The sequence below is a fragment of the Podarcis filfolensis genome (genome assembly GCF_964270895.1).
Source record: "Podarcis filfolensis genome assembly, chromosome: Z".
In the NCBI taxonomy this organism is placed as follows: domain Eukaryota; kingdom Metazoa; phylum Chordata; class Lepidosauria; order Squamata; family Lacertidae; genus Podarcis; species Podarcis filfolensis.
Window position 1 is genome coordinate 27,471,848 of NC_139617.1, and position 14,245 is coordinate 27,486,092.

Below are 14,245 nucleotides of genomic sequence, written 5' to 3' on the forward strand. Positions count from 1 at the left end.
TTCTAGTCAAGTAAAAACAAATGCAGCTTGCAAAGCAACTTGAAATACAGAACACAAGCTCATACACTGTTCCCATGGCATTTAAAAAGAAAGAAAAAAAATGGTTTTTTTCCTATCCAGAAGCAGAAATTAAAAAAATATATTTCTAAATACTGATTTCTCTAATCAGTGAATGGTGTGAGGAATGAAGAAGCAGATTGCCCAGAGATACCTTAGTAAAAACCACCTTACTTAAGGACTCTCTGGTGGGAATTTTAAGTGTGTCTTTAGGCAAAGTCTCTTTCAGAGCGGTTAGGCTCAACTGTTATCCAACTAAAGCTCAATGAGGATGTTCTAGCAAGGTGTGGTATGGTGGCAATATCTTATTTGATTGACAGGTGCTGGCATTTACCGGTATCAGCACCACAGATAGCAATGTCAATGCCACCTCCTCAAATTTGCCACCGTGAGCAGCTGTCCCATATGCCCTCCCAAAAACATGTGCCTGGTGGTTGTGGCACCCCAGTTTTGGAATAGCCTCCCCAGAAAATCTCACCTGGCACCTTTGTCACAGTTTTCTCAGCACCAGATCAATAACATTATTACTAGTAATGTTAGTATTCACACATCTGATCTGCAGTTTACTCAAAATCTATGCTTCTAAACTGCTGCTGTCTTTTACTCTACAGATGGAGAGGGGAGGAAGTGTTCTCTCTGTACTGTACATTAATATTTTATTTTATTTTCTCTGTTATAAAAAAATACAGTCAATAAATAAATAGTGGCTCCCAGTGAGGACAGAGGTTGCACCCAGGGAGCTGTGCTTAATTCTTTAGGGTAGATGTTGGTGGGCATGGCAGGGGGTGAGGGTGGTACAAATTAAATAGCAAAAAAACTCTCAAGACAAAGAAAGGATACCCCACTCCTTAATTCTTCCCCTCACTATGATTTTTTTACCTGTGTCAGGGAGACCCTGAGAAGACTAAAAGTCTGAAGTTTCAGGTTAAACCCTTAAACCCAAAAATTTAATCAAGCCATCTAATTTACATATTTAGGACTTCAGCTCCCATCAGCCCCTGCAGCCAGATACCCAGTAACTGTGACAGTGGTGGTTATAGTTCAAAAAATCTGGAGGGCACCTGGTTGGGGAAGGCTGCCCTGGGATGATGGTAGTGGTAGGGGAAGACTTACTGGTTTCTACATGATCACATTTGTGGAGCTAGGACATTCAGAAATGAAAGAGCAGGCTTTGAATGTTACCCACTGTACATTCCCTCTATAATAATTAGTCACTTTGTGAAGTTCCTGTCAGCAAGGATGTCCTCTTTTTCAGCATGCTGAATCTATACAGGTCAAAGAAAGGAGTCAACATTCAAAAAAGGAGGTTAATCGTGTTGATCTCTCTGAACTGTTTGGCTCATTTGCTTCCGTTCTTTCTCTTTCTTTCTTTTTGGAAGTTGCGAAAGAATCATAACAGCTGAGTTCTAAAGCTAACTGTGAGTGCGAGGATGTCATTTGATTTCCAGATTCCTTCAGCCTTTGCCACCACAGTGTTGATTTTCCAAGCAAAAACATCTGATTGTAAAGCAAGCCCAGAGATTCAGCTCAATAAGACGGTATTTATTGCAGTCAGATTATTAGATCAAAGTGCCATAGTCCACCTTTTAATTAATTAATTAATTTCTTTTAAAATGCCAATACACTCAAAACACTGGTCATCATTTCAATCCTAGTTCAGTAGAGAATGTCAATAAGACATCAGTGATAATCCATTTTAGATCAACTACTTAGAGCTTTTTTTCTACAATCAAGCAGTATATAAATTTTATGAAATAATAAATAAATAAATAAATAAATCTACTGATTATTTTCCAAGTGTCCTATGGTATGATCTGAAGACATATGAAGCCACCACCTTGCTGAAGATTAAGCAGGCCTTGGTCTGTCTAGTGCATTCCCCTGAGAGCACAACATTGGTTCCCTCTGCTTGGCTGGCTACCTCTTCTGCAGGTGTTTCTGCAGGTGTTTCTCCTCATTTGTTTGAATAGAAATGGCAATTCCTTGATATATCCATTGGTCCAAAGCTAGGTCTTTATTGAAGGTGAAAAGTCCAATAGATAAGTTTGTAAAAAATGACATAGGAAATGGATAACAGATCACTCTGCTGGCAGATACAGATGTATTTCTACTATTGCTACACATGAGGCCCTGGCTTGCATCATAATAGATTCTGGTAATGTCATTCCTTTGATATGTGCTAAAAGGTTGGAGAATGCTCCTTGGACCAGGCTGCGTGCAACAATTGCTTTCATTCCTTTGTGGCTGCGGAAAGCAAATGGGTTTGAAACAAACAGAGGGAGGAGATGCCAAATTTGATACACACAGGGCTGCAGGAACGACAGCACAAAGCCTGCAGGTTGCCACCAATGACTTTCCAGCTTTGCAAGTGCTCTTTTGATAAATGAGTTAGGTGTAATAATTTGGCAGCTTAGTCCTAGCTATGTGTGCATTTTTCAAAACATCCCCCTTTTTTAGAATCCAGAACTGCTGGAAGTTGCTACACATGAAGTCTCTTACAAAGATGTTAATAGATTAACCTGGATGAACCAGGATGGGGGTTTTGGCAAATGGAAAGCCACAACATATGGTTTATGTTTGACTGGCGTCTGCACCATTGTCATAGCATCATGTGGGCAAAACCCTCAAATTGCTTTGTCAAAGGATGTGCAGCTCATGAGAACTCTGGAGATCATGGTGGTGCCAAGTTTTGGCGCTCTCTCTTGGCCTCTAAAGGAGAGGCAGTCATTGGAGTATTGTGGTTCTTCTGATGGGCAACAATGCAGTGATGAAGTGGTATGTTACACTGCCCAGGGAAAACCAAGGAGAAGGGAAAGGGAAGAAATGACAGCAAAGGACCTGGAAATTAGATCAACATCTGACCAACGGAAAATTAAAGAAGAAGAAAGAAGAACTGTTAAGACTGTCTCTGAGTCCAGAATGAGTTATGGAGAGACAGCACATCTCTGAAGGGTCTAGGATAGAAATGGGAAACCAAACTAATTTCATGCACATCTTCAGCACTCCATGTGCAGTTTTTCTCTCTCTTAAGGTCACCACCATTCCTCTCTCAATCTTTCTGGGTTGTAAAAGGCCCATTGAAAATTGATGGGCATGACTAACATAGGCTAATGAATGTCAATGGGTCTACTCTTAGTGAAACCTAGTTGCATACAGCCCGTTCTCTCTCACTTCCTAAGATAAAGAGAGAGAGAAAAGTGAGAGGTGGTTATCATATTTTTAAAAAGCTTTTATTTGTATTTGTCTGCCTATTGATATCCAGCAGGAGCCTTCACCGCACTCTTTTTGGCACCTGCTAAAAACAAAGCTACCCAGGTGTTTACAAAGTTGATGTGAGTTTTAATCAGTTTTTAGTCTATTGTCATTTTATCTTTTCAAAAATCTTAAATTGTTGTTAATTTCTCTCACGGATAATTTCATTTCATTTTTTTTGTCCCATATTTTGCCCAGCCTGTCCTTTATTTTGCCAGACCAAAGGTGACAACCCTAATTTTTCACCCATTGGCAGTGTACATTGGCCAGGAAATGACACCACTCCTTTATCACTACTGGCTGCACATCATAAAGGATGCAAAAAAAGGGGGGGGATAGAAGCTAACAAGAAGTGCTGGGAAATTCTTGAAGTTCTTGACCTTCTAAAGCATCCCATACTGTGCAGAGACAGTGAGCCAGAACCAGAGATGCAGGGCAGGGGTAGAGAACCATTCGCAGCCTGAGGGCCCCATTCCTTCATAGGCTTCTGAGAGGTACATGTCAGTGGTGAATGGAACCAGAGGCAAAAGCAGGTGGCACAGCCGATGAGAGTACCATTGTACAATTGGCTACATCCCACCCATGCAAAAGTCAGAGTTTTCTGACATCCACCTATATGTTTTCCACCTCCATCCAGGCAAGCAAGAGGCATTATCCTAGTTCTAGGGCACATTCCAGCCAGGCAGAAGCATTTGAGGATGACATGGAACAAGGCAACTGAGAGGCATGGCCTGGAGAGGGGTGAGTCCTGGGAGAGTCCTGAGGGCCAGATAAAAGGTCTCATTTGGCCCCCCAAGCCTCAGGTCCACAACCCTGGTATAAGGAGAAATGAGTCTTCTGGGTTCAGAAAAGTGCAGTGCTGAAGAATCCTCAGAAATTATTAGGGAGTTGCCAATAGCAAGGAAGGGCAGTTGAGTGACCCTTATGGAAAGGTTTCTACTGATTACAGGAGGAAACTAGCGTGACCCCATGGCAGTTCAACAGGAAAAGCTTATTCATATATGACTGGCCTGGTTAACACTATGCAATAGGAGCTCAAGATACCACCACTTCCTTTGGGATTTATTCCTCTTATCTCAAAGCTGTGGCCTTCCTTGCTTATTTTGAGTGTGATGTGGTAAAATGTGCCACTCGCTTGAGACAAGGGGAAGGCGCATTGGAGATGATGCATTCGCACACACATTAAGTGCCTGTGTGAAGTGCTTATTTGTACAGAAAGCATAGGAAACTGATAACATAAGAAGAGCCTGCCTGCTGGGTCAGAGCAAAGGCCCATTTAGTTCAGCATCCTGTTTCCCACACTAGCCAAACCAGATGCTTACTGGAAGGCTACAAGCAGGACACAAGCGCAACAGCATTCTCTCCACTTCAGAATTATTCATCTGATCCTGGAGGTAGCATATTACCATAGTAATACTTAAAACAAGTCCAATGGAAACAACCAGAGCCCTGTCTAATCCATCTCCACAGGACTGGTTTCAATTATTTTGCCCCAAGGAGATAGACAAGCTGCTTGCAGAAATGTAACCAACCACTTGCCCATCTTGGCTTCTTAGAAGTGGCTGTAGGGCATTGACTGGGCGGGTCACTCCAGGAAATGATCAATGCTTCTCTGGAGGGAGGGGAAATACCATCCACCTTGAAGGAGGCAGTGGTGTGTCCTCCTTAAGAAGCTCTGATGGGTTAATGCATCCTTGATTAAGAACAGTTTTTCAAAGAAGATGAGAATGCAATGTGCAATATAGGAGCATGGATTGCTTTCCTGCACAACCTAACCAGGCTAGCCTGCTGCGGCAGACACCCACACAGCAGATTTGCCAAGGAGTTGCACGTAAAGTCTAATGTGCATAGACAATAATATCCTGGTTGTGTCCCAGATTCCCTTTTCTTTGATTTATAGGTTGGTTTGTTTGTTGTATTATTCCAAACCTAACCTCACCGGCCCTTTCAGAACTGGGGCAGATAGACTGGATATCTTATCCTATGTTCATATTCCCCTGCAAAGGAGCTCAATGTGGCATTCATGCTTTTCCATTTCCCCATGATATCTTCATAACAACCCTGTGATGTAGGCTAGGCTGAAATACAGTGCCTAGTCCAAGGTCTCACAATGAGCTTCATGGGCAAATGTTGGTTTTCACCATGTTCTCACCATTGGCCTGATCCAGCGGACTCTTCTTATGTTATGATGGATCTAATCATAATCATGACTACTAATAAGGTGGTGATAGCCAGGGACAGATGAGAAGGCCCCATAGCATAGAAGTATATTATTCTACCAGAAAAGGCGATGAAAAAAGAAACACGAATCTTTCATATTTGCTTATATATTGGTACACAGGTAAGGATGCAGCTAAAAACATAACACTCTGACTAAAACATATATCCTGAAATAAGGTTTTTTTGCATATTAAATACCTTTAAAATAAAAAAACCTTATGATTTTTTACTTAGCATATATTTCTGCACAGATTTACGAACACAACATGGCAAATAATTGTGCAGCCATTAAATGGGCTTTTTCATAGCAGAACAATAATGTCTGTTTTAGAGTCTGTTTTCCCTGTTTTCTTTGTTTTTTTAACCAATTATGTAAAACTCTAAATTTAGTATTTTTATTTATTTAGAGGCCCCATGAGGCCCTAAGCCATAGCTTACTTAACTTGTACTTAAACCCAGCATTGTGTGGTAGCTTTATCTCAGACACATCTGCCTCATTTTAATGCCATCTCAGTTGGTGGTCCTAGCCACATCATGTGGTAGCAAATTCTATTAATGGGTGAAGATTTGGCAATACTCATGATTGCAGTTCAGATAATGCCACATTACAGACAAATTGGGCACAATCTTCTTGGATGTCCTGTTCTGAAACCCTATTGAAATGCATGGGAACTGTGGCATGTAGCTATTGCTGATGTCGTGACAGCCAGGTTCTCAGTGCCAGCTTAAGAGATGCTTTTTTGAACTCTGCCACCACCCCTGAGACTGAAAAACAGTATGTTGCATCAAAATTCTGAGTGTATGCATAATTCTTGTGGTGAGAAAAACAGACATGTCTTTAAAAGATTGGATAACTTGTTCAGGTTTGAATATTTCAAATCTTTCTGTTCATGCTTCAGACAGTCTAGTGTCCCCGCTCCCCAGCCAGCAGAAGAGGTCAAGCCACAGGCAATATTATGAAAGACACACCATTCATTTTCCTTAATTTATTTTGATTGCTGTCATCTTCTCCTTTTCCAATTTCCACCTCTGTCTCTTCATTAAGCGTCTTGACCACTGTAGATCACAAACTCAGGTGAGAAAATCAAAAAGGAGGCAAGAGAATAACCTGCAACTCTTGGGACACAGAAGATGAGGACCAAGAGTTCCTTGTTCCATCCCAGTAGGAAGATCAGGAAGATCCATTCCAGTAGGAAGACAGTCCCCAGATTTATAAATCAGTCCCCATACAAAATCCATTGAAATTGAAAAGTGGCCCCGGATTAACTGAAAAAAATCGGGTAACTTTAGCTTAGATGTATGGTGGTGGTGGTGTTGTTGTTGTTAAAGTGACTTTATTCTTTTAATTTGAACATTATAAATCACTTTGGGATCTTTTAGGGCATAAGGCACTATAAAGTAAATTGATAAAGATACAGTGGTACCTTGGGTTAAGTACTTAATTCATTCCGGAGGTCCGTTCTTAACCTGAAGCACCACTTTAGCTAATGGGGCCTCCCACTGCCGCCACACCACCACAGCCCAATTTCTGTTCTCATCCTGAAGCAAAGTACTTAACCCGAGGTACTATTTCTGGGTTAGCGGAGTCTGTAACCTGAAGCTTATGTAACCTGAAGCGTATGTAACCCCGGGTACCACTGTATATACAACTGTGCAGATGGGACAATACCTTAGGATGAATTGCAAACTGATTTCCGATTCTGTCAGAATCTTGCAAGGAAAGAAGTAAAACTTGGGTGAAACTGGCAGGACAAGTGGAGCTCTGCATGGATGAGCCCATAGTCTTGTAAGACTGCTGGTTGAAAGGATGAAGAAAACCTAAGGTTTATTAGTGATGGAAAACAAAGCCATTCTGAGTATAGGTTTTATCATACCCCACAAGTATCCTGGAAAAAGATGGGACTTCCCATTTTCTCATGCAAGAGCACTCACTGGACACTTGGTGATGTGGTTCCAGGCTGGAGCCCCTGAGTCCCTGCTCCTCTTTTCTCCTTTCATGGTTTTTCCACAGCATACATTTATCAGCCCGCTTTCTTGCAAGCTGCTCACTATAGCCAAGCCGTTTTTGGGGAGAAGTCAATAAATATCTGCCTTGCCTTGTGTTGTGCTTGGCGCCAGGCTGCTGTTTAAGCTTGTGGTTAAACCAAGTGTCTAAGAAACACATGTGCTGGAAATATCTCCCTTTCGGACTGATGGCTTGGCAGGTTGTGCTGACACGCTCTCAAAAGAGATGTCTTCACTTAGATTGTTACGTCTTCTGTTTTTCAGGGTTGTGCTTGGATGAAGCAAGGGGGTTATGAAGCAGAGCTCTGTTTGCTAGGGGGAATTGGCTTGATGCAGAGTGCAGCGCCCGTGCAATTGTCAGGCTTAAAAGGAAAATTGGGAATGTAGTGGTGTTCTTCTGCACAGATTCTGACCCAGAGCCTCTGGGGTGCCACAGGGCATCAGACAAGGAAGATCTGTTTACACAAGACTTGTTGCTGCAGTACATTAGCATGATTGGTCTCAAAACCTCTGGCTGGCCTGGAAGGTGACACAGATATGTACTGCTGTTTTGATTGATGCAAAGACATTGGGAAGCATCATAGTTAAGATATGAAGAACCAAAGTGGCCATATGTCATCTACAGAAGACAATCCTATCTTTGAAGGTGCCTTGTATTTGAAGGGCTTCATCTCCAAGTTTCATTTAAAGCTGTGGGGAACCTAAGCGTCAGGTGCCAGATGTGGCCCTCCTTGCCTCATCACTCTCTATACTCCCTCTCCAGACCAGGTCTCTCACTGGCTCAACTCTACAGCCTTTTCCCTGGCTGGTATATATACTTGAACATTCAAAAATCTTCTTGCATAGCTGGACACAGAGATGTGCATGTTAATATTTTGTCCTGCTCTTTGAACATGCATTTCATATTTTGGGGTCAGCATGTAAATTGGCAGCCTATTGAGCTTTGCATGCAGAAACTGATGGGTCTGATCCCTCAGTCAGCTTCAGCTGCAATCTCTATGGACACTCATGTGTGTGTTTTTTAACGGATCAGTAATTTGGTGGTGGCAAAGTTCTCTCTGAGTGTTTGAACAGCTGCTGGCAGGTTCAGAGTAGAGAAAGCTGAGCTAGATGCTAGCTATAACCCCGATTGAGAGAACATTGATTGAGAAGATTAAAAAGAAGGTTCTGGATTCAACCCATTTGGAATGTGAATGCAGGAGTTCCCATTTGCATTAGAAATTGCTCCACCCTGCTTTTATCTTCTGCGTAAGCAAAAATCAGACATATGCTTAACATAGCAAGAAAGAGTCTCAGAGGTGATTTTTCACGTGTAAAGTTTGAATGGGCTTTGGGTCTGCCTTGTGCTTGTCATGAAGACTTGAAAGCCCATTTCACAAGTCTTCTTGGCTTTGTAGTTATTCTTCTTGGGCAAAGAGCATAATCCTGTAGGATCCGGACTTTTGTTGTTGTGAGAACAAGATGCTGAACAAGATAGGCATTTGGCCTAATCCAGGAGCAGGGCTTTTCTTAGGTTCTTAACATTCGTTCGGCTTCTTGTTTTTCTCTTGTACAAGTGCTGCCTCTCTTGAGTTTCTCTTGAAACAAAACTTTGAGGCTTTTCTGCTGTTGGAAGAGTCCCTGACATTTGCTCAAAGCCTGCTCTATCTATGTGTGTTCTTGGACAAAGTGCTCAATCAATTTTGAGGAGCAGGGGGGAAAGTTTTGAGAAGACAAGCAGCATTTCTTCATGAGGAGGGGGCCCAGGGCATCCCTATTTATATCACAAGTCCTTGTGCTTCCTCCTGTGTGTATTGTGCTTTGGCTTCCTTCCTGCCTATTCTGCCACTTCAAAAGGGCATGTGGACCTTTTACTCAGATGTCAGGATGACATTCACTGTCATTCTGCCGAGTAGATGCGCACCTTCAATAGGCAAGCTAGCAGCAGCAGTGAGCGTGCTTGCGTGTTCCTTTCAACCTTGCCCCTCTCCCCAGTTTCTGCTGCTGTCGTGCGTTCTGCTGCATAATAGGAAATTGTCAAGACTTAAAATAATAAAATGAAACCCGAGATTCAAAGGTGATCTTCCTATGTGCATCACAAATGATGTTCTCACTGAAAGGGGATTGAAGTCATCCTCCCACCTCATGTCTCTTTCATTCATTGTCGTCCTTCTTCAATTAATTTGCTTTTCATGCCATGAGCCAGCTGAGTTTTCAGCATGGCAAAGACCTGTTAAGAAAGCAAACACCTTTTTTCAAGTGCTTGACAGCTAGCTGGTTGTCAATGGATCCGGTGCCTTGAACACTTCTTCATGTCAAGCTGTCGTGTGTTCATTGGTAGCTATTTTAAACTGTGCAGATAACTGGATGGGCAGGGGCTGGAGTACTTGTAGACCAGCGGTTCCAAACATGGTGCCCACAAAAGACTTCTTGAGTACCCACAAGGCTCCCTTGACCCTCTGTGCAGATCAGGCATGAAAGAAGCATTCTTTGGTAGGCGATACAATAGGTTGCAATGTGTGCTTGGTTGTGGTGTGCCTGTGGTACCCAAAACAGATTCTCTAGTTTGCGCATGTCACCCCAAGCTCAAGAAGGTTGGTGGCCCCTGATTATATGACCCATTAAGACAAATGCAGGTCACCAGCTATTTATTGGGGTCTTTCAAGGTGTTTGAACTTTCATCCCTGCTATCCATAAGTTCATAAGCATAAACTTTTGAGAAGTTATGGAATTATGCTTGAAATCCAGCCCCCATCATTTCTTGATAATCCTAGGTAGAAAGCAAAACAGAACGCTGGCTTCCTACCAAAGGCCTTGATCATATATGATCAAGGAGTAGCCATAGCATCCCAGAGCAGGGCCTTCTCAGTGGCTATTCCCAGACTTTGGTACTTCATAGAGAAGCTAGATTGGCTGCTTCCTTGTCTGGCCTCGAGCAGGTGAAGACTATTTTATTCCAACAGGCCTTTGGGAACTGAGTTTTTTAAGGAAAGGGTTTTAACAGTGCTGTGCTGTTTTTACTATCTGTATTTTAATGTGTGTGTGCATGTTTATGTATATGCAAAAATACAGATAGTAAAAACAGCACCCCCCCACAATTACTTTTTAATGATTTTTTTAATGTGTTTGTAGCTTTTTGTATTTTATCTGTATTGTTTTGCTTTGTGAAAGCTGTTTTGAGTCTAAGTCGGGAGAAAAGGTGGGATATTACTTTTAACTCCATGGAGCTCATGGTGGCGTACATAGTTCTTCCCCTCCTCATTCAACCCCAACAACAGCCCTATGAGGTAGGTTAGGCTGACTGGACCAAGGCCACCCAGTGAGCTTCAGGGCCAGGCGGGGGTGGTGGAGGATTTGAACACTGGTCTCTCAGGTCCTAGTCCAACACTCTAACCAGTTCACCACACTGGCTCTCATATAGATGGATAAGGGAAGGCACCAATCACAAGTAGAGTCCTCTCACTCACTCTGCTGCCTCAAGGAGGGGAGGAGATGTCCTGAGTCCTGAGGAGATGCCATGCAGGGGCTGGTCAGACCAGAATGAGTGGTGGGAGGTGACACTGCAATGATCTGCCCCATTTTCTCTCATGTTAACCAGATGCTTGGTGCCCACTTTTCCCTCAGTTCCCATGACAACCTTGCCTCCAGTCCTGGAACCACCACCAGCACTGCCAGAACCCATCCACAGCCTATCCTCTGCCAAGTCTGGTTTGGAGCCGCCATTGCCAACTCCACTATCACCTTGGTCATAGGGATGCTAGCTGCGGCGTGAACAAGCAGTTCAGGTCCATCACACCAAAGGAAGTTCCTCTTTCCATGTCCAGTGCAAAGGAATGCCCTGCTTGCCCTGCTGAAGTTGTGCCCATCCCATTCCCTTATAATGAGACCCAAGGAGGCATGTTGATCATTGGCTCAACCTCTTCGCTTTCTTGGCCATGTCCACCACCTGTTGTGCCTTTGAACCTTATTTTGCTTGTGTTCCCTGTACTGATTTGAGCATTAAAAGATTTTGGCAGAAATTATAAAAGCCAGGACAGGAGAGAGGAAACATCCACAGCCCACTTCGTTGACCCTTCCCCCCCGTCCCCGCTTTGTGAAGCCAAAGGAAACTCACTTAAAGAAGTAGCTGTTTAATGCAAACACTTGTAATTGCGGAGGAAGAAAGCACTTTTCTCTCTCTTGCCTCTTGTGAAAACATTTTGAAGGATTAGGAAAAGCTCCACACTGCATACTCCTCTCTCTCCAGTGAAAACATCAGCTTGGAGTGAATCAGAATGCCAGCCAAGTGCATGCTTTATGTTATTTTGGTACTGTGCAAACACTGTATCACAGCTGGAGAGCACCAGGTTGGCCAACGCTGTTCCAGCTGTTTGTTGCATGTCAAAAGCAGTAGTCTTCTGCCTTGTTTCTTCTCTCTCTCTCTCTCTCTCTCTGTGTGTCTGTCTGTCTTTTACCCTTTATTGTTATTTAAAGACAAAATGGTAGTTATGATCCTGCTGCAACTTCTCTTGGTTTTGCCTGCAATCCAACTCCAACCCATCAGTTGAAGACCAACAACTAACGACAATATTTAACAATGTTTAGTTTAATATGAGATAGTCTGCTTTACTTTTTATTTTGGCATTTGATATTTGGCAGTCAACTGAGTCAACATTTCTGATGAGTGATATGTTAATGCCATAGACTATTTGACAGCATTTTATAGCCAACATGAAATAGCATTGGTGTGTTTGGTGTGCAACTGCTTGCAACACATTTGTACTTTTTAAAATTTAGAAGCCAAGAAGTGTCATCTAAAATCTGTTGCTCAGATTTCAAATGTCAAAGCAGAATTTCATTGTCAAGTATCGTTCCACTTTTTAGTGATAAGTTTGGAAATTCCAGAAAACTTTGAGTTTTTGCAAAGACTCATTAAAGCTCCACTGATGTGTCATGTGACATTTATATTGGAGAGTCCCATGGTGAAACAGAACGGAATTGTTGAACCATGATGCCTCCACTACTTCCACTGTTGGAGGCAATGATGCTTCTGAATGCCAGTAGCTGTAAGTTGCCGGGGGTGGGGGGTAGGGAGAGTCCTGCTTTTATGCTTGGGTGCTGCTTGCCAGTTTCCCAGAAGAGGCAACTGGTTGGCCACCTTGAGAACGGGAAACTGGACTGGATGTGCCACTGGCTTGATCCAGAAGGGCTCTTCTTATGTTCTTATGACTGGCTTCAGTTGCACATGAAGAAATTTCTTATTTATGGTCGGTTACTGCAGAAAACCACTAAGCCAAGTGAATTGTTACATAAGTGACAAGTGAACCATTGTTACATAACTTAAAAGAAGATACAAATGCCATACAGTAGACCTGGACAGCTCAGTTGATTAGAGCGTGGTGCTGATAATGCCGAAGTTGCAGGTTTGATCCCCATGTGGGATAGCTGCATATTCCTGTATTGCAGCGGGTTGGACTAGATGTTCCCCAGGGTCCCTTTGAACTCTACAATTCTATCATTTTGAGTTACGTGCATTTAACTTGTGCACATTCAGCTTTATGTGCTTGGCAATTTTTTAAAAAATGGGGTGGAAACAGGGTGAGTGCCTGGGATTAAAAAAACCTTTGGCAATCCCACCTAACATTGCACCCAATGTGTTTTCACAATACTTGATTTTTGGCTTTATGCACTATCCCCAGAATGTAACCCTGCATAAATTGCGGCTTTACTGTATATGTATAGATACAAATCTCTGTCTCTGAGCAAATTCAGATGGTGAGTGTCTGGGTTCTTGCTGATACTCTGTTTTGTTTACCCCCCCCCCCCACCATTAGCTGGGGTGGCTAATCTTTATTTATTTTATTAGTATTTTGTCCCAAGGGACATGTGCATGCACACAGACACAGGCACACAGTCCCTCTTATCAGCTGATTCATGAAGATGAAAGGTGTGGGTGATTCACCTTCCCATCAGGGCACTGGGCTCTGGTCACCTCCACACTGCCACTCAAATTGGTACATATAGTACATTATGCCAGAGGTTTTCCAACCCACCTGTCAGGGATGAGTATGGTTGCTCACGAGTAAATAGCCAGGACTCCGACCTGCCTTTTTACAGGTTTTATTTGGTGCAAACTATGTACAGTGCAGACATCCAAAGTTCATGACTCCCTCAGTCGCTAGCGGATTCCGAGAGTGGGCTTTTCCTGCCCCCCCCCCCCATTATAAGAATCTCGACACGCCCAGTCTCCGCCTTTTTTCATTACGCTTGACACCCCTGCCAAAACTAGGCGACGGAAGTTGCATCTCTGCGTCCCGCAAATAAGTCTGTGAGCTTTTGCCTTCCCTCTCTCCACCTTTCTTCTTCCGTTTCCCCTGAGGCTTCGCTGTCTCTGAGGAAGTGTTACTGCTGATCAAAGGGGGAGGCTCTCTCTCTCTTTTTTTACAAGTTTTTAAACATCTAAAAAAGCAGGAGGAGGGAATAGGGAAGGGAGGAGGGAAGCCCAGCACAGAATATCCCCTAAAGTCAACCTTTGTCAGCCTGGCGCCCTCCAGCTGTAGTCCAGTTGTTTTGAACTACAACTCCCATCAGTCTCTGGCAGCACTTCCAAGTTCCCATCAGCCCCAGCATCATGCTGGGGCTGATGGGAATTATACTCCAAAACATCTGAAGGGCTTCCAGGTCAGTGACGGCTGCCCTAAGCCACCCCATATTCCACTCTCAAATTGTCATCATAAGAGTTGAATGGTGAATG

At 43.1% G+C, this 14,245-nt stretch overlaps 1 protein-coding gene across 4 annotated transcripts in view; it reads left to right on the forward strand.

Moving 5' to 3' along the window:
• Window positions 1-14,245, forward strand: part of LOC310754200 (vascular endothelial growth factor receptor kdr-like) — a 187,663-nt gene that overhangs the window by 38,538 nt on the left and 134,880 nt on the right. Inside the window, exon 1 of one of the 4 annotated variants that reach the window (XM_083595810.1) lies at window positions 13,818-13,908. The exons of the other annotated variants lie outside the window; for them this stretch is intronic. The gene's annotated coding sequence lies outside the window, so the exon portion shown is untranslated. Of the gene's footprint in view, window positions 1-13,817; window positions 13,909-14,245 lie in introns of those variants that run through there. 4 annotated transcript variants of the gene reach the window in all.